The 26,178-nt window shown below is 38.6% G+C and overlaps 1 protein-coding gene and 1 pseudogene across 7 annotated transcripts in view; both read left to right on the forward strand.

Annotated features, from left to right (window-relative positions):
• ZC3H12B (zinc finger CCCH-type containing 12B) overlaps positions 1 to 26,178 on the forward strand; it is a 459,035-nt gene that overhangs the window by 398,138 nt on the left and 34,719 nt on the right. For 5 of the 7 annotated variants that reach the window (XM_054544659.2, XM_054544660.2, XM_063721177.1 and 2 more), the window contains one exon: positions 5,522 to 5,616. The exons of the other annotated variants lie outside the window; for them this stretch is intronic. The gene's annotated coding sequence lies outside the window, so the exon portion shown is untranslated. The remainder of the gene's footprint in view (positions 1 to 5,521; positions 5,617 to 26,178) is intronic. 7 annotated transcript variants of the gene reach the window in all.
• LOC100433890 (AP-1 complex subunit mu-2-like) lies at positions 20,343 to 21,904 on the forward strand (annotated as a pseudogene).

Genomic DNA, 26,178 nt, shown 5'->3' on the forward strand with positions numbered 1-26,178 from the left:
ACTGAGCATTTTCAATTAACTGTGTGGAATGAACCACGTATGAAGAATCAGAAATCATGTTAACAGGCATATCAAAAGCAGTCAATACCTCAATTACAGCTACAAGCTCTGCTCTTTGAGCTGAAGTACAGGACATCTGGAAAACTTTACTTTTTGATCCAGAATAAGAAGCTTTACCATTACTAGACCCATCTGTAAAATAATGAAAACGCTTAGCAGGCTGCAGGTTGTTTACTGCAGGAATTGTAAATGCAAACCGTTTACAGTCTTGCTCAGCTAAAAGGATAGTAAAGAAACAGTTTTTTAAACCTATGACTATTAAAGGCCAATTTTTTGGAATTATAGCTGGAGAAGGCAATCCTGGCTGTGATGCTCCCATAGGTTGTGTAACTGAATTGATGGCTCTTAAGTCAGTTAACAGTCTCCATTTACCTGATTTTTTCTTAATTATGAAAACTGGAGAATTCCAAGGAGAAAATGTTGGAGCTATGTGCCCATTTTCTAATTGTTCAGCAACTAATTTCTCTAAAGCCTCCGGTTTTTCTTTACTTTGCTGCCGTTGTTCTATCCAAATTGGCTTATCTGTTAACCATTTTAAAGGTATAGGTTCTGGAGGCTTAACAATGGCTGCCATCAAAATTTTTTTCCTAATCTTTGGTGGGAACTTTTTTTTCTGCTTGAAGCGGTTCTTTCAAACTTGCAAATTTTTTTCTAGTTCCATGCCAGGGACATACCCCAATTTCATGCATTGTGTGTTGACTTTGTGGGCTATATAATAGTTCTGGAATTAGAACTTGTGCCTCCCATTGCTGTAATAAATCTCTTTCCCATAAATTTATAGGTACAGAAGTTGTAATTGGTTGAATAGTCCCAGGTTGTCCATCAGGCCCCTCACAATGCAAAATATAACTACTTTGATATACTTCAGTGGCTTTACCAATTCTGACTATGTTAAATTGAGCGAGTTGAATTGGCCACATAGACGGCCAGTGCTGTAGAGAAATGATTGAAATGTCCGCTCCTGTATCTACCAAACCTTTAAATTTCTTTCCCTGAATAGTTATTTCACAGGTAGGATGTTTATCAGTAATTTGATTTACCCAATAAGCTGTTTCGCCTTGTTTATTTGTGCTTCCAAATCCTCCTGTTCATTTAATTTCACTTTTTCCCATTCCCACATATGGCACAATCAGGAGTTGTGCTATGCGCTCTCCTGGCTCTGCTTTCCAGGGAACAGAAGTAGATATAACAATTTGAATTTCCCCATTGTAATCTGAATCAATGACTCCTGTATGTATTTGTATGCCTTTTAAACTTGAACTAGACCTTCCTAAAAGTAATCCCATTGTCCCTGCTGGTAAGGGTCCACAGACTCCAGTTGGGACCTTTTGCTGGGGTTCCCCAGGCAGAAGGCTCACAGCTTTTGTGCAGCATAAATCTACTGTGGCACTACCAGCTGTGGCGGGGGACAGACATTGTACAGGGGTGAGGGAATGGCCTGAGCCAGAAATGCCCTGGTTTAGAATGGGGCCCTCATGGCATTTCCCAAAATCGGGTCCCCTTGTTTATCAAACTTAGAGTGACACTGACTAGCCCAGTGTTTTCCTTTTTTACATTTTGGACATATTTCAGGCTCATCAATTTTCTTTTTTCGCCTATCTGGTGGCCTGACTCACTGATTTTTTCTACATTCTTTTTTAGTATGACCATGCTTCCCACAGTTAAAACAAGCTCCAGGATATGGAGTATTTCCTTTATCCACTCTCAGTCCTGCCATTGCCTGTGCCAACAAGGTAACATTATGCAGATTACCTCCGGTACCATCACAGGCCTTGATATAATCAACTCAATGTGCTTTCCCTCTGATAGGTCACAGAGCAGCCTGGCAATCGGGATTAGCATTGTCGAAAGCTAATAACTGCAACATTATATGCTGAGCAGCTGAATCTGAAATCACCTTTTTAAGAGACTCCTATAACCGAGCTATAAAATCAACATATGGTTCTCTGGGTCCCTGTTTTATAGCACTAAAGGAAGGGTATTGTTCTCCACCTGAAGTTATTGTTTCCCAAGCTCTAATGCACACTCCTCTAAGCTGTTCTATGGCATCATCCTGCATGACCAGTTATGCATCTAAACCAGCCCAGATGCCAACCCCCAGAAGTCGGTCTGCAGTTATATTAATTTGAGGTTGGGCCTGGGCATTGCGAGCAGCCTGAATGGAAGCTTCATCTGCCCACCAAGTTTTAAATTGTAAGAACTGAGCAGGAGTTAGACAAGCTCGAGTAAGAGTGTCCCAGTCAGTAGGAATCATCCAACTGGAAACAGTAACATTCTTTAACAGTCCCATTACAAAAGGAGAACCTGGTCCATACTCGTTTATTGCTTGTTTTAATTCTTTGAGTAATTTAAAAGGAAAAGGCTCAAATGTAGCTGTAATATTTCCCTCTTGATCTGGGGGATGTATTCTAACAGGGAAGTGCCAAGCCTCTAAATCACCCTCTCATCTAGCTTGCTGAATTCCTGCCTGAATAGAACTAAGAGCTGTCGCTCAAGGTACTGCTTGAACAGTCACTGGGGCAACTACTTTTCACCCAGTGTCCCCTGGAAAAGAAAGATCTGGGGGGTCATTTTCCTCAAAATAATAAGGAGGGGGGTGCAGAAGGGTAGGGATGAACCTCTCCTTCCTTTGCCACTTTAGCTTTAGCTGGCAAATAAACATGCTCTGTAACCTCTTCTGTCACTTTGCTATAATTGTTCCTCCTCATTATCAGTGTGAAAAAGTTCCAAGGTGAAACGAGCCAGACCCCATACCTGTCCCATTGTTACCCTGACACTTCCGAGCTCCCCTTCTTACTCACCATGGGGATTACTTTAAGAGTACTCAGGTGTCCTCTAGCTAGTTTTCCATTCCAACCATCACTCTGGTGACCCTTCAACCTAGATTCGAGCCCCCACGAATGGACACCACTTGCCGAGACCAGCTCGGTCGGGGAGACCCTAACCCAGAGGCGCTAGAGGAATTAAAGACACACACACAGAAATATAGAGGTGTGAAGTGTGAAATCGGGGGTCTCACAGCCTTCAGAGCTGATAGCCCCAAACAGAGATTTACCCACATATTTATTAACAGCAAACCAGTCATTAGCATTGTTTCTATAGATGATATTAAATTAACTAAAAGTATCCCTTAAGGGAAATGAAAGGATGGGCCAAATTAATTGCAGCAGGAACATGCCCTTAAGACACAGATCGCTCAGGCTTTTGTTTGTGGTTTAAGAATGTCTTTAAGCTCTTTTCCACCCTTGGCGGGCCAGGTGTTCCTTGCCCTCATTCCTGTAAACCCACAACCTTCCAGCTTGGGTGTTATGGCCATTATGGACATATTACTTTGCTGTAGAGATTGTATTTGTGGCGAGTTTTGGGGCCAGTTTATGGCCAGACTTTGGGGGACTTGCTTCCAACACCAAGATATTTATTTCCATCATTTTATTTTTAATCTATGTGTGTTCTTACAGGTAAAATGTGTTTCTTGTAGGCAGAAGATAGTTGGGACTTGTTTTTTAATCCATTGAGCCACTCTATGTATGTTGATTGAAGAGTTTACTCTATTTATGTTCAATGTTATTATTGATAATTGAGAATTTACTGCTGTCATTTTGTTATCTGTTTTCTGCTCATTTAGTGGTCTTCTCTTTCTTCCTTCTTTCTTATCTACCTTTTTGTGAGAAAGATTTTCTCTTGTGTTACATTTTAATTTTTGCTTTCTCTTTTTGTGTATTTGTTGTTGGTTTCTTTATTTGAGACTGCCATGAGGCTTGCAAATTACATCTTATAACCCATTACTTTAAACTAATAAAAATTTCACACTAAATTTAAAAACAAAGAAGCAAGCTGATAGGTTTGGCTGTGTCCTCACCCAAATCTCATCTTGAATTCTCCACATGTTGTGAAATGAACCTGGTGGGAGGTTATCGAATCATGGGGGCAGGTCTGCCCCATGCTGTTCTCATTGTAGTGAATAAGTCTCACGAGACCTGATGGTTTTAAAAACAGACATTTCCCTGCACAAATTCTCTCTTCTCTTGTCTGCCAACATGTGAGACATGGCTTTCACTTTCCACCATGATTGTGGGACCTCCCCAGCCATGTGGAACTGTAAGTCCATTAAACCTCTTTCTTTTGTAAATTGCCCAGTCTCAGGTATATCTTTATCAGCAGCATGAAAATGGACTAATACAGTAAATTGCTACCAGTAGAGTGGGGTGTTGCTGAAAAGACACCTGAAAACGTGAAAGCGACTTTAGAACTAGGTAACAGGCAGAGATTGGAACAGTTTGAAGGGCTCAGAAGAAGACAGGAAAACGTGGAAAAGTTTGGAACTTCCTACAGACTGAATAAACTTTCTATGCTGATCTCTCTCCCTATCTCCTCTTTAAGGCCAATAACTTAGATTTGCCCTTTTGAGGCTATCTTCTATATCTTGTTGCCATACTTTGTTGTTTTTATTAGTATTTTTATTTTATCTCCCCTGACTGTGTATACTCAAATAGCTTGTCTTCGAGCTCACTAATTCTTTTTCCCACTTTATCAGTTCTGCTATTGAGAAACTGATGTATTCTTCAGTATGCCAATTGAATTTTTCAGCTCCAAAATTTCTGCTTAGTTTTTAAAAATTATTTCTATTTCTTTGTTAAATTTATCTGATAGGATTCCGAATTCCTTCTCTGTGTTATTTTTAATTTCACTGAGCTTCCTCAAAATAACTATTTTGAATTCTCTCTTTGAAAGACCACATATCTGTATCTCTCTGAAATTGGTTGCTGGTGCCTTATTTAGCTCATTTGGTGAAGTCATGTTTCCTGGATTGTCTTGATGCTTGAGGATGTTCTTTGATGTCTGGCATTGAAGAGTTAGGCATTTATTGTAATCTTCAGCTTTGCTTTGTTTATACTCATCCTTCTTGAGAAGGCTTTCAGGTATTCAAAGGGAATTGAGTGTTGTGATCTAAGTCTTTGGTCACTGTAGCCTTGGTTGTCTTGGGTACGATTCAAGAGAAATCCCTGGATTACCAGGCAGAGTCTCTTGTTCACTTCCTTTATTTTCCCCCAAACAAATGGAGTCTCTCTTTCCATAATGAGCTCCCTGGAGTTAGAAGTGGATTTACACAAACACCTCTAAGGCCACCACCACTGGGACTGTACTGGGTCAGACCTGAAGTCAGCAAAGTAGTGGGTCTCACCCATGGTCTGTGGCAACTATTGCCTGGGTACCACTGATTTTGATTCAAGGCACAAGAGCTCTTTAGTCAGCAGTTGGTGAATCCAGCCAAGCTTATGTCTTTCCCTTGAGGATGGCATATTCTGTTAATGGCCCAGAATGGGTCTAGAAATGCTGTCTGGGAGCTGGGGCTAGGAGTCAGGAATTTTAGAAATCTACTTGTTGCTTTATTTTATTGTTGCTAAGCTCATACCCAAGTTGCAAGGTAAAGTGCTTTTTACTCTTTCCTCTTCTTTCCTAGAGCATAAAGAGTGTTTTTCTATTGCTACCACAGCTAAGAATGTGCTGGGTCACACCTGAAGCCATCCCAGTACCAGGTTTCACCCAAGGCCCATGGTGAGTACTTCCTGGCTACTGCTGATGTTTATTCAAGGCCCAAAGGCTCTTTAGTCTGCAGGTGATGAATCCTGCCAGGACTGGGTTCTTTCCTTCAAGGCAGCAGGTTCCCTTCTGCCCAGGTTGTGTCTAGCAATGTCATGTGGGAACTGGGGCCTGGAATGGGGGCCTGAGGACACTGCTTGGTGCTTTATTTTACTGTGGCTGAGCTGACATTCAAGTTGCAAGACAAAGTCATCTTTACCTTTTTCTCTCTTTCCTCAAGTGAAAGGAGTTTCTTCCAGAGCTGCAAGCTGAACTGCCTGGGGTTAGGAGAGAGGTGACACAAGCACTATCTTGGCTGTTCCTGCTGATGTCTTACTGGGTCACGTGCATTCAAAATCCACTGGATCTAAGCCCAGCACAGCACCAGGATTTCTCCAGCAATTCCAGTCCTCGTGCCCTGAATTGCCTTTCAAATTTATTTAGGATCCCAGAGCGCTTTAATGCTTGGTGGTGTGGCTAGCCAGAACTCAGGTTCCAATGGCTGGATGGGATAAATGATTCCTTTCAGGCTAGAGCTAGTTTAAATGCTCCCTTCACGGGCACTGGATAAATTCTGTCCTGTGTCGCTTTCTGCTGTGACAGGGTAGCACTGAGTTCCAATGTACAGTCGCATCATCACTGTATTCACCCTCCCTCAAACACACAGTTTCATTCTCTGTGCCTCACAGGCACTGCAGAGGAATACAGAAGGGATGGTGTCAGCAATTCAAGATTTTCTTTCTTATCCTCTTTAGTGCCCCTTTCCTTCATATAATGTTAAAACCAGGTACTGTGACCATTCACCTGATTGGAGGTTCTTATGAAAGTGCTTTCTTGTGTCGATAGTTGTTCAGTTTCGTGTTCCTGTGGTGTGGGGACAATTACTGGGGGTTCTATTCAGCCATTTTACTCTGTCTTCTGCCTCTCACTTTTGACAATTTGATTATAATGCTTTTCAGTATGGACTTCCTTAGGATAAATTTTGTTGGAGTCCTTTGAGCTTCTTAATTTAGATGTCTATTTGGTTCTTCAGATTTGGGCTGTTTCAGCAATCATTTCTTCAAATAAGCCCTCTTCCCAATCTAATCTCCCTCTTCTCCTTCTTGCACTTCTATTATATGTATATTAACCCACTTGATGGTGATTCATAAATTCTGTAGACTGTCTTCACTCTTTTTCTTTTCTTTTTCCTTTTTTTCTGACTAGATAATGTCAAATGACCTGTCTTTTAAATTTGACATTATTTTTCTGTTTGATCAAGTCTGTTGTTTGTCTTTGTGATTTTTTTAATTTAATAATTCAAGGACATCCCGTTTTATAAATAATGCTGGCAAAACTGGATAGAGACATGTAGAAGAATGAAACTGGATCTCTATCTCTCAACATCTACAAAAATCAACCCAAGATAAATCCAAGACTTAAATCTAAGATCTGAAACTATAAAAATTCTAGAAGAAAACCTAGGAAAAATTCTTCTGAATGTTGGTGTAAGCAAAGAAGTTATGACTAAGACCCCAAAAGCAAATCCAACTATAACAAAAATGAATAAATGAAACCTAATTAAACTAAAAAGCTTCTTCACAGCAAAAGAAAGAATCATCAGAGTAAACAAACAACCCACAGAATAGGAGAAAATATTTGCAAACTATGCATCTGATGAAGGACTAATATCCAGAACTACAAGGAAATCACACAAATCAGCAAGAAAAAATAATAATAATAATTCCATCAAAAAGCGGACAAATTACATGAATAGACATTTCTCAAAAGAAAATGTACAAATGGCCGAAAAACATATGAAAAATGCTCAACATCACTAATCATGAGGGAAATGCAAATTAAAACCGCAATGAGATACCACACAATGAGACGCCACCTTATCCCAGCCAGAATAACCATTATTGAAAAGTTAAAAGGGCCGGGCATGGTGGCTCACGCCTGTAATTCCAGCACTTTGGGAGGCCAAGGCAGGTGGATCACGAGGTCAGGAGATCGAGACCATCCTGGCTAACACAGTGAAACCCCGTCTCTACTAAAAATACAAAAAAAATTAGCCGGGTGTGGTGGTGGGCACCTGTAGTCCCTGCTATTCAGAAGGCTGAGGCAGGAGAATGGCGTGAACCCAGGAGGCAGAGCTTGAAGCGAGCCAAGACCGCACCACTGCACTCCAGACTGGGTAACAGAGCAAGACTCTGTCTCAAAAAAAAAAAAAAAAAAAAAAAAAGATGTTGGCATGGATGTGGTGAAAAGGCAAAGTTTATACACTGCTGGTAGAAATGCAAATTATTATAATCTCTATGGAAAATACTATGGAAATGTCTTAAATAATTAAACGTAGATCTATGATTCAATCCAGCAATCCCACTACAGGGTATCTACCCCTTTAAAGGAAAATAAGTCATATCAAAAAGACACCTGCACGTGTATGTTTATCACAGCACAATTAACAATTGCAAAGATATAGAAAGAACCTAAGTGGCCATCAACAAATGTGTGGATAAAGAAGATGTGGGACCGGGCACTGTGGCTCATGCCTGTAATCTCAGCACTTTGTGAGGCTGAGGTGGGTGGATCGCCTGAGGTCAGGATTTTAAGCCCAGCCTGGCCAACATGGTGAAACCCCATCTCTACTAAAAATATAAAAATTAGCTGGACGTGGTGGCACATGCCTGTAATCCCAGCTACTCAGGAGGCTGAGGCAGGAGAATTGCTTGAACCCAAGAGGTGGAGGTTGCAGTGAACCGAGATTCACACCACTGCACTCCAGCCTGGGCGACAGAATGATACTCCAAAAAAAGAAGAAAAGGAAAGAAAGAAAGAGAGAAAGAGGAAGGAAGGAAGGAAGGAAGGAAGGAAGGAAAGAAGGAAGGAAGGAAGGGAGAAAGGAAGGAAGGGAGGGAGGGAAGGAGGGAAAGAAATAAAGAAAGAAAGAAAAAGAGAGAGAGGAAGGAAGGAAGGAAAGAAAGAAAGAAAAAGAAAGGAAAGAAAGAAAGGAGGGAAAGAAGGAAAGAAAGAAAGAAAGAAAGAAAGAAAGAAAGAAAGAAAGAAAGAAAGAAAGAAAGAAAGGAAGAAAGAAAGAAAGAAAAGAAAAGAAAAGAAAAGAAAAGAAAAGAAAGAAAGAGAAAGAAAAGAAAATGTGTTACGGACACATGGTGGGGAAGAACACACACTAGGACCTATCAGAGAGTAGCTGGGATTACAGGTGCCTGCAACCATGCCCGGCTAATTTTTGTATTTTTAGTAGAGACAGGGTTTCACCATCTTGGCCAGGCTGGTCTTGAACTCCTGACCTCATGATCCACCTTCCTCGGCCTCCCAAAGTGCTGGGATTACAGGCGTGAGCTAACGCACCCAGCCTAAAAAATATGTATTTTTTATTTCAATAGCTTTTGGGGTACAAGTGGCTTTTGGTTACATGAATGAATTGTATGGTGATGAAATCTGAGATTTTAGCACACTGGTCACCTGAGTAGTGTAAATTGAACCCAACATATAGTTTTTTATCTGTTAGCCCCCTCTTACCCTCATGCTTCTGAGTCTCCAAAGTCCATTATATCACTCCATATGCCTTTGTGTATGCATAGCTTAGCTCCCACTTATAAGTGAGAACATACAGTATTTGGCTTTTCATTCCTGAGTTACTTCTCTTAGAATAATGGCCTCCAGCTGCATCCAAGATGCTGCAAAAGACATTATTTCATTCTCATTTATGTCAGAGTAGTATTCCATTTGTATACATATCAATTTTTTTTTAATTCTTTTGAGATGGAGTCTCACTCTGTCACCCAGGCTAAAGTTGAGTGGTGTGATCTTGGTTCACTGTAACCTCCACCTCCTGGGTCAAGAGATTGCCCTGCCTCCTCCTCCTGAGTAGCTGGGACTACAGGCATATGTTATCATGCCTGGCTAATTTTTGTATTATTACTACAGAGGGGGTTTTGTCATGTTGCCCAGGCTGGTCTCGAACCCCTGACCTCAGGTGATCCACCCGCTTTGGCCTCCCAATGTGCTAGGATTACAGGCATGAACCACCATGCCTGGCCCACATTTTCTTTTTTTTCTTCAACATGTATTTTAAGTTCAGGGGTATATGCGCAGGATGTGCAGGTTTGTTACATAGATAAACATGTGCCATGGTGATTTGCTGCACAAATCATCCCACCCCAGGTATTAAGCTTACCACCCATTATTCTTCCTGATGCTCTCCCTCTCCCACAGTGCAATCAAATTAGAACTCAGGATTAAGAAACTCACTCAAAACCGCTCAACTACATGGAAACTGAACAACCTGCTCCTGAATGACTACTGGGTACATAACGAAATAAAGGCAGAAATAAAGATGTTCTTTGAAACCAATGAGAACAAACACACAACATACCAGAATCTCTGGGACACATTCGAAACACTGTGTAGAGGGAAACTTATAGCACTAAATGCCCACAAGAGAAAGCAGGAAGGATCTAAAATTGACACCCTAACGTCACATATAAAAGAACTAGAGAATAGAGAAGCAAGAGGAAACACATTCAAAAGCTAGTGGAAGGCAAGAAATGACTAAGATCAGAGCAGAACTGAAGGAAATAGAGACACAAAAAACCCTTCAAAAAATCAATGAAACCAGGAGCTGGTTTTTTGAAAACATCGACAGAATTGATAGACTGCTAGCAAGACTAATAAAGAAGAAAAGAGAAAAGAATCAAATAGATGCAATAAAAAATGATAGAGGGGATATCACCACCGATCCCACAGAAATACAAACTGCCATCAGCGAATACTGTAAACACCTCTACACAAATAAACCAGAAAATCTAGAAGAAATGGATAAATTCCTCGACACATACACTCTCCCAAGACGAAACCAGGAAGAGGTTTAATCTGAATAGACTAATAACAGGCTCTGAAATTGAGGCAATAATTAATAGCTTACCAACCAAAAAAAGTGCAGGACCAGATGGATTCACAACAGAATTCTACCAGAGGTACAAGGAGAGCTGGTACCATTCCTTCTGAAACTACTGCAATTAATAGAAAAAGAGGGAATCCTCCCTAACTCATTTTATGAGGCCAACATCATCCTGATACCAAAGCCTGGAAGAGACACAACAAAAAAAGAGAATTTTAGACCAATATCCCTGATGAACATCGATGCAAAAATCCTCAATAAAATACTGGTAAACCGAATCCAGCAGCACATCAAAAAGCTTATCCATCATGATCAAGTGGGCTTCATCCCTGGGATGCAAGTCTGATTCAGCATATGCAAATCAATAAATGTAATCCAGCATATAAACAGAACCAAAGACAAAAACCACATGATTATCTCAATAGATGCAGAAAAGGCCTTTGTCAAAATTCAACAACCCTTCATGCTAAAATCTCTCAATAAATTAGGTATTCATGGGACATATCTCAAATTAATAAGAGCTATTTATGACAACCCCACAGCCAATATCATACTGAATGGGCAAAAACTGGAAGCATTCCCTTTGAAAACCAGCACAAGACACGGATGCCGTCTCTCACCACTCCTATTCAACATAGTGTTGGAAGTTCTGGCCAGGGCAATCAGGCAGAAGAAAGAAATAAAGGGTATTCAATTAGGAAAAGAGGAAGTCAAACTGTCCCTGTTTGCAGATGACATGATTGTATATCTAGAAAACCCCATCATCTCAGCCCAAATTCTCCTTAAGCTGATAAGCAACTTCAGCAAAGTCTCAGAATACAAAATCAAGGTACAAAAATCACAAGCATTTTTATGCACCAATAACAGACAAACAGAGAGCCAAATCATGAGTGAACTCCCATTCACAATTGCTTCAAAGAGAATAAAATACCTAGGAATCCAACTTACATGGGATGTGAAGGACCTATTCAAGGAGAACTACAAATCGCTGCTCAATGAAATAAAGGAGGATACAAACAAATGGAAGAACATTCCATGCTCATGGGTAGGGAGAATCAATATCATGAAAATGGCCATACTGCCCAAGGTAATTTATAGATTCAATGCCATCCCCATCAAGCTACCAATGACTTTCTTCACAGAATTGGAAAAAGCTACTTTAAAGTTCATATGGAACCAAAAAACAGCCCACATTGCCAAGTGAATCCTAAGCCAAAAGGAGAAAGCTGGAGGCATCACACTACCTGACTTCAAACTATACTACAAGGCTACAGTAACCAAAACAGCATGGTACTGGTACCAAAACAGAGATATAGATCAATGGAACAGAACAGAGCCCTCAGAAATAATACCACACATCTACAGCTATCTGATCTTTGACAAACCTGAGAAAAACAAGCAATGGGGAAAGGATTCCCTACTTAATAAATAGTGCTGGTAAAACTGGCTAGCCATATGTAGAAAGCTGAAACTGGATCCCTTCCTTACAACTTATACTAAAATTAATTCAAGATGGATTAAAGATTTAAATGTTAGACCTAAAACCATAAAAACCCTAGAAGAAAACCTAGGCAATACCATTCAGGACATAGGCATGGGCAAGGATGTCATGTCTAAAACACCAAAAGCAATGGCAACAAAAGCCAAAATTGACAAATGGGATCTAATTAAACTAAAGAGTTTCTGCACAGCAAAAGAAGCTACCAGCAGAGTGAACAGGCAACCTACAGAATGGGAGAAAATTTTTGCAACCTACTCATCTGGCAAAGGGCTAATATCCAGAATCTACAATGAACTCCAACAAATTTACAAGAAAAAAACAAACAACCCCATCAAAAAGTGGGTGAAGGACATGAACAGACACTTCTCAAAAGAAGACATTTATGCAGCCAAAAAACACATGAAAAAATGCTCACCATCACTGGCCATCAGAGAAATGCAAATCAAAACCACAATGAGATACCATCTCACACCAGTTAGAATGGCAATCATTAAAAAGTCAGGAAACAACAGGTGCTGGAGAAGATGTGGAGAAATAGGAACACTTTTACACTGTTGGTGGGACTGTAAACTAGTTCAACCCTTGTGGAAGTCAGTGTGGCGATTCCTCAGGGATCTTGAACTAGAAATACCATTTGATCCAGCCATCCCATTACTGGGTACATACCCAAAGGACTATAAATCATGCTGTTATAAAGACCCATGCACACGTATGTTTATTGTGGCACTATTCACAATGGCAAAGACTTGGGACCAACCCAAATGTCCAACAATGATAGACTGGATTAAGAAAATGTGGCACATATACATCGTGGAATACTATGCAGCCATAAAAAATGATGAGTTCATGTCCTTTGTAGGGACAGGGATGAAGCTGGAAACCATCATTCTCAGCAATCTATCACAAGAAGAAAAAACCAAACACCAAATGTTCTCACTCATAGGTGGTAATTGAACAATGAGTACACATGGACACAGGAAGGGCAACATCACACACTGGGGCCTCTTGTGGGGTCTAGGTAAGGGGGAGGGATAGCATTAGGAGATACACCTAATGTTAAGTGATGAGTTAATAGGTGTAGCACACAAACATGGCACATGTATATATATGTAACAAACCTGCACGTTGTGCACATGTACCCTAAAAGTATAAAATAAAATAAAATAAAATAATAAAAAAATAATTTATACTCAAATAATTCAGGATTTAAAAAAAAGAATAATCTCAGAAATAACCACTAACACCACCTGTTCTCCAAAAACCTATTGAAATAAAAAATAATAAATAAATAAATATAAAAAGCTCTACCTTAAAAAAATTAAATGATGTGGTTAATTATAACATTGAAGAAAAAAGATCAAAAGAATTTGGCTGTTTTTCCAATCCACCCTAATAAATATGATTCAATTGCCTATTAAAAATATAATAAAATGCCACCAAGAGCATATTCAGGTGCCTATTTCTTCACCCTGTTATGCACTGGGTATTACCACATTTTTAAAAACTTCAAGGCCAGGCACAGTGGCTCACACCTGTAATCCCAGCACTTTGGGAGGCTGGGGCGGGTGGATCACATGAGGTCAGGAGTTCAAGACCAGCCTGGCCAACATGGTGAAATCCCATCTCTACTAAAAAATACAAAACTTAGCTGGGCGTAGCGACAGGCCCCTGTGATCCTAGCTACTCGGGAGGCTGAGGCATGAGAATTGCTTAAACGAGGAAGGTGGAATTTCCAGTGAGATCAAGCCACTGTGCCTGAGGGACAAAGCGAGACGCCTTCTCAATAAAATAAAATAAAATAAAATAAAATAAAAGTAAAATAAAAAACTTCATTAATCAGATAGATTAAAAGTAATGTTTTATTTGCTCAGAGAACTTAAAAGACATCCCTGAAGTTGTGTAGCTTGAAAGAAGTATAGCTTGACCTTAAAAGGCAGGTTCTAGCTTACAAACTGTTTGTGGGAATGTAAATTAGTTCAGCCACTGTTGAAAGCAGTTTGGAGATTTCTCAAAGAACTTAAAACGGAACTACCATTTGACCCAGCAATCCCATTACTGGGTATATATCCAAAAGAAAACACATCATTCTACCAAAAAGACACGTGCACTCACATGTTCATTGCAGCACTATTCACAATAGCAAAGACATGGAATCAACCTAGTTGTCCATCAATGGTGGATTGGATATAGAAAATGTGGTGTATATACACCATGGAATACTACACAGCCATAAAAATGAATAAAATCATTTCATTTGCAGCAACATGGATACTTCTGGAGGCCATTGTCCTAAGTGAATTAATGCAAGAACAGAAAACCAAAGAGTGTGTGTTCTCACACATAAGTGGGAGCTAAACATTGAGTACTCATGGACATAAAGATGGGAACAACAGACACTGGGGACTACTAGAGGGGGGAGGAAGAAATGTGGGGAAGGGTTGAAAAACTAACTCTTGGGTACTATGCTCACTACCTGGGTGATGGGATTAAACATACCCCAAACCTCAGCATAATGTAATATACTCATGTAACAAAGCTGCACAAGTACCCCTTGAATCGAAAATAAATGGTGAAGAATGATGGTGGTATTTTGATGGGAATTGCATTGAATTTGTAGATTGCTTTTGGCAGTATGGTCATTTTCACAATATTGATTCTACCCACCCATGAGCATGGGATGTTTTTCCATTTCTTTATGTCATCTATGATTCCTTTTAAAAAATAAAAAGTGAATTAGTGGGCTTTCAGAAAGTTTCTTATTTTCATTTCCTGAGGTTGCTGTAACAAGCTAGGTCAATAGAAATTTATTTTCTCACAATTCTGGAGGCCAGAAGTCTGAAATCTAGGTGTTGGCAGGGCTGCACTCTTTCCAGAGTTTATAAGAGAGAATTTCTTCCTTGCCTCTCCTGCTTTTGGTGACTGTTGGCATTCCTAAGCTTGCAGCTGCATCTTTCCCTGTTCTGTCATTACATCACCTTCTCTTTTGTATATGTGTCTCCCACTGCGCATTCTTTTGTTTTCAGTGGCTCCCAGGCATTCAAAATATGCTGGTTTCTTGTCACCACTCTAAGTCACGCAAGACAGAAACCAGTCTTTTTAGGCAGCTCCCCGAGAAGCCAGACCATTGAATATACATTTCACTTTTCTCTTCTCCCACTGCTGAAGCCATGAGCTAGTTGCTTTTTCCCAGTTTTGCCAAGCTGTATCAGCTTCTGTCTTTGTTGTTACAAGTTCTTTGGTGCTGCCACAGCTGCTGGGCCCTCTTTTTTCTTAGTGGCTCCTAACCATCCAAATTATTCCTGTTTCCCATAAGTTGTTTGAGTCAAGTGAGACAAAAACAGCAGCTTCCCAAAAAGTCAGAATGTTAGATATATGTTCTACTATTTTCTTACTCTCTCAAAGGAGAAAATGTATGTTGGACTTTTGCTCCCAATGGGAGATGTGTTAACCTGAGAGAGGGCCTGATATGGATAAAATTAAAAGCATTTTCATACCTATTTCAATGCAGCTGTTCTTAGCTTTGAGCTTCCCTGGGATACTTTGACTTCCTAACTGGGTTCTTATGTTTTTTGATTATGAATTCAATCTCTTTACTTATTATAGGTCTGTTTAGATTTCGAGTCATTTCCTGAGTCCATTTTAGTATTTTGTCTTTCTAGGAATTTGCACATTTTGTCTAAATTATATAATTGGTTGGCATACAAATATTCATACTATAGCATTTCCATATAATTTTATTTCTGTAAGTTCAGCATTAATATCCCCTTTTATTCCTGATTTTAGTAATTTATGTTTCCTTTTTTTAATCTCTGTCAGTCTAGCCAAGGTTTGTCAATTTTATTGATTTTTGTCAAAAAAAACTACTTTTTATTGATTTATTCTGTTTTATTGTATGTATTTATTTATGTTCTAATATTTATTATTTTCTTCATTCTCTTTGAGTTTAGTTTCTTTTGTTGTGATTTTGTTTGTTTGTTTCTTAAGGTGAATGGTTAGGTTATTGACTTGATATTTTTATTCTTTTTAATGTCGGTTTTTATAGGTAGAAAACTTTTCTTTAAGCACTGTTTTGCTGCATTTCCTAAATTTTGGTATAATGTGGTTTTGTTTTGATTAATCTCAAAGTATTTTCTAATCTCCTTTGTGGTTTCTGATTTGAGCCACTGATTATTTAGAATCATCTGATTGATTTCCACATATTTTTCATGTTTTTGAATTTTAAAAACTTCCTTTCATCATTAATTGTATATTTAATTTCATTTTATAGAGAACATAATTTATATTATTTCAATCTTTTTAAATTTATTGATGCTTATGTATGCCCTAACATATTACCATATGTATTTGAGGAGTATAAGCATTCTGCAGCTGTCAAATCTAATGTTCTGTAGATTCTTGTTGTGGTTAGTTGGTTTGTAGAAATGTTGAAATCATCTGTTTTATTATTAATCTTCTGCTTAGTTGGTCTTTCCATTATTGAAAGAGAGTATTAAAGATCTCAAATATTATTGTTGAATTGTTGGTTTCTCCTTTCAGTTCTGTCTGGTTTTGCTTTATGTATTTTGGGGCTGTGTTACTAGGTACATATATATTTATAATTGCATTGTCTTCTTGACTGGTTGATCCATTTATGATTATAAAGTGCCACTTTTTTTCTCTAGTAACATTTTTTTCTCAAAGTGTATTTTATTTGATACTAGTATAGCCATTCCAGCTCTTTTTTTGCTACTGTTTGCATGGTATATCTTTTTCCATTCTTTTACTTCCACCCTATTTGTGCCTTTTAACCTATAGTATGTCTCTTGCAGACAGCATTTATTTGGATCATGTCTTTTAATCCATTCTTCCAATTTGTGTCTTTTAATTAGAGAGTTTAATTCATTTACATTGAATGTAATTACTGATTTTGAAGGACTTCTGCTATTTTGCTTTCTATTTCCTATATGTATTATGATAATTTTTTTACTCTTTTCATCCAATACTGCCTTATTTTGTGTTGAATAGTGATTTTCTAGTGTACTATTTTAATCTCTTGTTATCTCTTTTATTATATTTTTGAGTTATTTTCATAGAGATTATTCTGCAGGTTATATTAATATCTTTTATTTTTTCCAAATTTCGGTATATTTAACATTTTTAAGTTATATACATTTAAGGCATACAACTTCATGATTATATATATATTTTTGATATAATATACTCATATATATATGTACACACACATTGTAAAATAGTCACCCAAAAAAGCTAATTAGCATATCTATCACCTCACATAGTTATCATTTTTATGTGTGATGAGCACACTTGAAATCTACCCTCTGAACAAATTTCAAGTATATGATACAATATTGTTAACTATAGTGATATTGTTGTACATTAGATCACCAGAACTTATTTGTCTTTCATTATTACTGAAACTTTATACCCCTTGACAGACATCCTCCCACATCTTCCTCTCTCCAGCCCCCAGTAACCACTCTTCTACTCTCTGTTTCTGTTAGTTTGACATTTTTAGATTCTACATATAAGTGAGATCATGGGGTATATATTTTTCTACATCTGGCTTATTTAACTTAGAATAATGCCCTCCAGATTCATCCAAGTTTTCACAAATAGAATGATTTTTTCTTTTATAGGACTAAACAATATTCCATTATATATCTCACATCTCTCACATTATCTATATATATCATATTATTATTATTAGATAGATAAATAGACAGATCTCACATTATCATTATCCTGTTATCCATCAGTGGACATTAAGGTTTTCTCTTCATCTCAGCTATTGTGAATAATGCTCAAATGAACATTGGATTGCAGATTTCTTTCCAAGATACTGATTTTATTTCTTTAGCCTATGTACTCAAAAGTGAGATTGCTGGATTGTAAGGTAATTCTATTTTTAATTTTGAAATGAAACTCCATACTATTTTCCATAAAGCATACCAATTTCCATTTCTCCCAACAATATATAAGGGTTCTCTTTTCTTCACTTCCTGCCCAAAACTTGTTATAGTTCATCATACTGATAATAGCCTTTCTAACAGGTGTGAGGTGTTATCTCATTGTGCTTTTGATTTGCATTTTCCTGTTTAATAATTTTGAGCACCTTTTCTTATACTTCTTGGGCATTTGTATTTTTTAAATTTTGTTCTCTATATATTTATATATGTAACGATATATATATAAAAGTATATATATATATATATTTCAATAGTTTTCTTGGTACAAATGTTTTTAGGTTACATGGATGAATTGTATAGTGGTGAAGTCTGAAATTTTAGTGCACCCATCACTAGAGTATGGACATTGTACCAGGTAATAGTTTCTCATCACTAACCTCACAACCTACCCCATTCTGAGACTCCAGTGTCCATTTACTACTCTGTATGCCTTTGCATACCCATAGCTTAGCTCCCACTTATAAGTGAGAAGATACGATATTTGGTTTTCCATTCCTGAGTTACTTCTCTTAGAATAATAGCCTCCAGCTGCATCCAAGTTGCTGCAAAAGACATTATTTTATTATTCTTTTTATGGCTGAGTAGTATTCCATGATATACAGGTACCACATTTTCTTTATCCACTCAATTGTTGATGGGCACTTATGTGCCACAGTTCACAATTGTGAATTGTGCTGTGATAAACATACATGTGCAGGTATATTTTTGATATAATGACTTCTTTTCCTTTGGATAGATACCCAGTAGTGGGATTGCTGCATTGAATGGCAGATCTACTTTTAGTTCTTTGAGAAATCACCAAACTATTTTTCAAAGAGAACGTACTATTTACATTATCACCAGCAGCGTATAAGCATTCTCTTTTCACTGCATCCAAGCCAACATCTATTTGCATTTTGACTTTAACAATGGCCATTCTAGCTAGGGTAAGGTGATACCTTATTGTTATTTTAATTTGAACTTCCCTGACAATCAGTGATGTTGAGTATTTTTTCATATGTTTGTTGGCCATTTGTATATCTCCTTTTGAGAAATGTCTACTCATATCACTTGCCCACTTTTTGATGGCATTGTTTATTTTTCTTTTTACTGATTTGTGTGAGTTCCTTGTAGTTCTGAATATTAGTCCTTTGTCAGATGAATAGTTTAAAAATATTTTCTCCCATTCTGTGGGTTGTCTGCTTATTCTATTGATTCTTTCATTTGCTGTGCAGAAGCTTTTTAGTTTAATTAGGTCCCATTTATTTTTGTTGTAGTTGCATTTGTTTTAGGGGTCTTACTTATAACTTCTTTGCCTAGGCCAATGTCCAGAAGTATTTTTCCTGTGTTTTCTTCTAGAATTTTTATGTTTTCAGGTCTTAGATTTATGTCTTTGATCCATCTTGAGTTGATTTTTGTAGATGGTGAGAGATAGAGATCCAGTTTCTTTCTTCTACATGTGTCTGTCTACTTTTCCCAGCACCAATTATTGAATATGGTGTACTTTCCCCAATTTATGTTTTCATATGGTTTGTTGAAGATCAGTTGGTTGTAAGTATTTGGCTTCATTTCTGGGTTATCTATTCTTTTTCTTTGGTCTATGTATCTACTTTTATACCATTACCATGCTGTTTTGATTACTATAGCCTTGTAGAGCAATTTGAAGTCAGATAATGTGATGCTTCCAGATTTGTTCTTTTTGCTTAGGATTGCCTTGACTATTCAGGTTTGTTTTTGATTCCACATGAATTTTAGGATGGTTTTTTCTTTCTTTCTTTTTTTTTTTTTTTTTTTTTGAGATGGAGTCTCACTCTATCATGCAGGCTGGAGTGCAGTGGCACCATCTCGGCTCACTGCAAGCTCCACCTCCTGGGTTCACGCCATTCTCCTGCCTCAGCCTCCCGAGTAGCTGGTGCTACAGGCGCCCACCACTGCGCCCAGCTAATTTTTTTTTTTTTTTTTTTGTATTTTTAGTAGAGACAGAGTTTCACTGTGGTCTCGATCTCCTGACCTCGTGATCCGCCTGCCTTGGCCTCCGCTCCTGGCCTAGGATTGTTTTTTCTAATTCTGTGAAAAATGATGTTGGTATTTTGATAGGAATTGCACTGAATCTGTAGATTGCTTTGTGCAGTATGGAAATTTTCTCTCTTTTTTTTTTCCTTATTTTTTAGATTCATCTTTTTAACAACACCCTAAAACTCCGAGCACTGGGCCAGTGGGACTTTGGGCTCAGCAGCTATGAAGGAGGGACCCCCAATACCCCCTAAGTCAGGTCATTGCAAGAAGGCACTAACGAGGGGGATATCAAGCCCCTCTTTTATTTCTTCATACAACCAGTTCTTTGGCAGGCTCTATGACATCGATAAAGACCTCGCTCTTTAAGGAGCTACAGTAGGACAGCATCCAGGACAACTTTGTCATTGCCTAGGAGTTACTGAACAAGCTAATTGACTTAGGCTTCTAGCAGACCACCAACAGCAAGATCCTGCAGGAGTACGCCACACAGCAGAGCAACAAGCTGCAAAGGGGCAAGTCACAGGTGCCACTCACCATCAACAACGCTGTGTCCTGGTGCTCCGAGGGCATCAAATACAAGAGGAATGAGGTCTTCATCGATGTCATAGAGTCTGCCAACCTGCTGGTCCATGCCAAAGGCAGCATTTTGCTGAGTGAGATCTTTGGCACCATCAAGCTCAAGGTGTTTCTGTCGGGAATGCCAGAGCTGCGGCTGGGCCTCAATGACTACATGCTCTTCGAGCTCACTGGCTGCCACAAGAACAAACTGGTAGAGCTGGAGGATGTAAAATTCCAGCATGTTGCTCTCGTGCTTTGGCAATGACCACACCATCTCGCCCATTGATGACTTTGAGCTCACGTACTACTGCCTCAGCACCCAGGTCTAGCCACTGACCTGGATTGACTCTGTCCTTGGGAAGTTCTCCCACAGCCATGTGGAGATCATTGTCAAGACCAAGGGGCAGGCCAGGCGCGGAGGCTTACGCCTGTAATCCCAGCACTTTGAGAGGCGGAGGCAGGTGGATCACTTGAAGTCAGGAGTTCAAGACCAGCCTAGCCAACATGGTGAAACCCCGTCTCTACTAAAAATACAAAAATTATCTGGGTGTGGACACGTGCCTATAATCCCAGCTACTTGGGAGGCTGAGGCAAGAGAATTGCTTGAACCTGGGAGGCAGAGGTTGCAGTGAGCCAAGATTGCGCCACTGCACTCCGGCCTGGGTGACAGAGTGAGACTCCGTCTCAAAACAACAACAAAAACAAAAAACAAAAAAGATCAAGAGGCAGTTTAAGAAACAGTCAGTGGCCAATAGTGTGGAGATGTCTGTACCCATACCCAACGATGCCGACTCCCCGCACCTGAAGACCAGCGTGTGCAGTGCCAAGTATGTGCTGGAGAAAAACATCGTTATTTGGAGTATTAAGTCCTTCTGAGGGGGCAAGAAGTACCTGATGTGAGCCTACTTTGGCCTCCCTAGAGTGGAGAAAAAGGAGGTGGAGGGCCAGCCCCTTATTAGGGTCAAGTTTGAGATCCCCTACTCCACGGTCTCTGGGATCCAGGTCTGATATATGAAGATCATCGAGAAAAGAGGTTATCAGGTCTTGCCCTGGCTTCGCTACATCACGCAGAGTGGTCATTGGGAACTTCCTACCAACAGAAAGGGAGAAGAGATGGGGGCTGGAACACGGGGCCTCTGTATAGTCCCTGCTGCAGATTTTAGAGAGGGAGGAAATGTGGGTGTGTATGTGTGTGTGAGGATGGGCTCTGGACTTAGCAATTTATTGTTCCCAGCACCCGCCCCCTCCTCACCTCTTCCTTAATCCATAGGCTAGGAGGGAGTCTCCCTGCCGTCCTCACCCTTGGGGCTTTCCCTTGTCCCCCTGATTTTATTCGAAGAAATACAAGAGGGGCTTGAAGTACCCCATCCTGAGTGCCTTCTAGCAATGACCTGCCTTAGGGGGTGTTGTGGGTCCCTCCTTCATAGCTGCTGAGCCCAGAGGCCCTGCTGGCCCACTGGTCTGAGTTTTAGGATGTCATTTACATCTTGATTTCGTTTTTAACCCAAAAATCATTCAGGAGCAAATTGTTTATTTTTCACATTTTTGTATAGTTTTGAGGATTCCTTTTGGAATTGATTTCTAGTTTTTTTCTACTGTGGTCTGAGAATATATTTGATATGATTTTGATTTTTTAAAATGTATTGTGGCTTGTGTTATGGCCTATCATATGGTCTATACTGAAGAATATTCCATGTGCTGATGAGAAGAATGTATATTCTGCAGTTTGGGGGTAGAATGTTCTTTAAATATCTCTTAGGTCCATTTGCTCTAGAGGGCAATTAAAGTCCAGTGTTTTTTTATTTACTTTCTGCTTCAGTGAGCTGTCTAGTGCTGTCAGTGGATTAAGTTCCCCACTATTATTATGTTGCTTTCTCTTCTCTTAAGTCTCATAATTGATTTATAAATCTGAGGACTCCAGAGCTAGGTACATATATCTTCTTGTTGGATTGATCCTTTTATCATTATATAATGACCTTCTTTGTCTTTTTTTTTTAACTGTTGTTGCTTTAAAGTCTATTCTATGATATAAGAATAGTTACTCCTGCTTGCTTTTAGTTTCTATTTGCATGTAATATCTTATTCTACCCATTTATCTTGAGTCTAAAGAATCTTTACATGTTAGGTGAGTCACTTGAAACAGTAGATATTTGGTTTGTGATTTTTTTTTTTTTTTTTTTTGAGATAGAGTCTCACTCTGTCACACAGGCTGGAGTGCAGTGGCATAGTCTCAACTCACCACAACCTCTCCCTCCCAGGTTCAAGTGATTCTCCTGCCTCAGCCTCCTGAGTAGCTGGGATTACAGATATGCACCACCATGCCTGGCTAGTTTTTATATTTTTAGTAGAGACAGGGTTTCACCATGTTGATCAGGCTGGTCTCAAACTCCTGACCTGAAGTGATCTGCCCACCTTCGCCTCATGTAGTGCTGGGATTACAGGGATAAGCCACCGCACCCAGCTGGTTTGTGTTTTTTAATACATTTTGCCAATCTGTATCTTTTAAGTGGAACATTTAGATCATTTTATTCAATATTAATATTGAAATGTGAGGTACTGTTCCAGTCATTATGAGGAATGTTACTTAGATGTTTTGTTTTCTTCATTGTGTTATTATTTTATAGGACCTGTGAGTTTTATGCTCTCAAAGGTATCCTGGCACATATCTATCTTTTGTTTTAAATTTTAGAACTCCTTTAGCATTTATTGTAGGGTTGGTCTGGTAGTGAAAAACTCCCTCGGCATTTGCTTGTCTGAAGTCTTTATTTCTCCTTCATTTATGAAACTTAGTTTTGCTGCATAAAAATATCTTTGGCTGACAGTTATTCTGTTTAAAGAGGGTAAAAATAGGACCCCAGTTCCTTCTGGCTTGTAAGGTTTCTGCTGAGTATATGTGTTATCCGGAGAAGTGTCTATTTAGGTCCTTTATTCATTTTTAAATTGAGTTATTTATTTTCATTATTATTGAGTTGCAAGTGTTCTCAATATATTTTGGATGTTAATCCTTTATTAGATATATGTTTTGCAAATATTTTTCTCCTTTTCTATAGGTTGCCTTTTCACTCTGTTGATTGTTCCCTTTACTGTACAGAAGTTGGGTTTTTTTTGTTTTTTTGTTGTTTGTTTGTTTTTGTTTGTTTGTCATAATCCCATTTGTCTACTTTTGGTTTTGTTGCCTGTGCCTCTGGGATCATAACCAAAAAATCGTTGCCCAGACCAAGTCAAGATGTTTTTCCTATGTTTTCTTCTGTTAATTCAGCAGTTTTGTATCTTATGTTTAAGTCTTTAATCCAATTTGAGTTGGTTTTTGTATAGTATGAGATAATAGTCTAACTTCATTATTCTGCATGTGGATATTCAGTTTTCCCATAACTGTTTATTGAAGAGACTGTTTTTCCCCATTGTGCATTCTTGGCATTTTTGTAGAAAATCAATTGACTGTAATGGTGTGGATTTATTTCTCTGTTTTCAATTCTGTTATTTTGGCCTATGTTTGTTTTTATGCTTGTACCATACTGTTTTGATTACCATACCTTTGTTTTATATATATATATATATATATATATATATATATATATATATATCTGTTTGTTTTTTGAGACAGAGTTTTACTGTTGTTGCCCAGGCTAAAGTGCAATGGCACGATCTTGGCTCACTGCAACCTCTGCCTCCTGGGTTCAAGCAATTCTTCTGCCTCAACCTCCCAAGTAGCTGGGATTACAGGTACATGCCACCACACCCAGCTAATTTTTTTGTATTTTTAGTAGAGACAGAGTTTCACCATGTTGGCCAAGCTGGTCTTGAACTTCTGACCTCAGGTGATCCACCCACCTCGGCCTCCCAAAGTGCTGGGATCACAGGCATGAGCCACCACACCCAGTATGTAATATATTTTTAAATTGAGATGTATGATACCTCCATCGTAGTTCCTCTTGCCCAAAATTTCTTTGGCTATTCAGGGTCTTTTATGGTTCCATATGATTTATGGAGTGTATTCCATTTCTGTAAAGAATGTCAGTGGATTTTGATAGAGATTAAGTTTGCTGTATAGCTCACTTTGGGTAGTATGGACATTTTAACATTTAACAATATTAATTCTTTCAATCCAAAAATATGGGATGTCTTTTCATTTGTGTCTTATTTAATTTCCTTCATCAATGTTTTATAATTTACAGTGTATAAGTCTTTCACCTACAGAGATTATTTAACTTCTTCCTTTCTGATTGGGATGCCTCTTATTTCTTTCTGTTGCCTAATTGTTCTGGCTAGGACTTCCAGTACCACGTTGAGTAGAAGTGATGATAATCTTCATCCTTTCCTTGTTATCCTTTTCTTGTTTCCCATAGCATATATATTGCTGTTATTGCTTTCTAGTTTTTTTCATTATGGTCAGAAAATATACCTGGAATGATGTTGATCTTATTAAATTTGTTAAGGCTTGTTTTGTGACCTAACATGTGATCTATTTGGAAAATGTTCCCTGTGTACTTGAGAAAAATGTGTATTCTTCTGCTGTTGTGTAGAAAGTTCCATGTATGTCTATTAGTTTCATTTGTTTTGTAATGTTTTTCAAGCCAGATGTTTCCTCATTTATTTTCTGTCTGGATGCTGTATCTGATATTGTGAATGGGGTATTGAAGTCCTCTACTATTGTTGTGTTGTCAATGGCTGTCTTCAGATCTGTTGATATTTGCTTTATATATTTAGGTTCTCAGATGTTGGGTGTGTATATATTTATAATTGTTTTATCTTCCTGCTGAATTGACCCTTTTATCATTACATAGTTGACCTTCTTTGTCTCTAGAGTTTTAAACATAAAATATATTTTGTCTGATATAAGTATGACCACTCCTGCTTTCTTTTGGTGACCATTTGCATGAAATATTTGTTCCACCCCTTCACTTCTCAGCTTATGTGTGCCCTTAAATCTAAAGTGACTGTCATTGATAGCATATTACTAGATCCTGTTTTTTTAAAATCTATTCATTAGCAAGCAATGGATTTCTATAATAAAGAAAAAAATCTATTCAGCCATACTCTGCCTTTGATTGGTGAGTTTAATCCATTTACATTTAAGGTAATTACTGATAAGTGAGTACTTACTATTGCTATTTTTAAATTATTTTCTGTCTATGTTGCAGACGTTTTGTTTCTCTTTTCTATCTTGCTCTCTTCCATTTTTTTTTTTTTTTTGAGACAGAGTCTCGCTCTGTTGCTCAGGCTGGAGTGCAGTGGCACAATCTGGGCTCACTGCAGCCACTGCCTCCTGGGCTTAAGTGATTCTCATGCTTCAGCCTCCCAAATAGCTGGGATTATAGGCTCATGCCACCATGCCTGGCTAATTTTGTATTAGTAGAGACAGGGTTTCACTATGTTGACCAGTCTGGTCTCGAACTTCTGACCTCAGGTGATCCGCCTGCCTTGGTATCCCAAAATGCTGGGATTACAGGCATAAGCCATCACACCCAGCCTCTTCCTTTGTTGTTTGATGAGTTATTTTGGTAGTGATTTGCTTTGATGCTTTTTCTTTATCTTTTGTGTGTCTATTAAAGGTTTTCTGGCAGTTACCTTGAGGATTGCATAAAATATATTCTAGTTTTATGCTTTGATTTTCA

Source organism: Pongo abelii, chromosome X (assembly GCF_028885655.2).
Source record: "Pongo abelii isolate AG06213 chromosome X, NHGRI_mPonAbe1-v2.0_pri, whole genome shotgun sequence".
NCBI classification, from domain to species: domain Eukaryota; kingdom Metazoa; phylum Chordata; class Mammalia; order Primates; family Hominidae; genus Pongo; species Pongo abelii.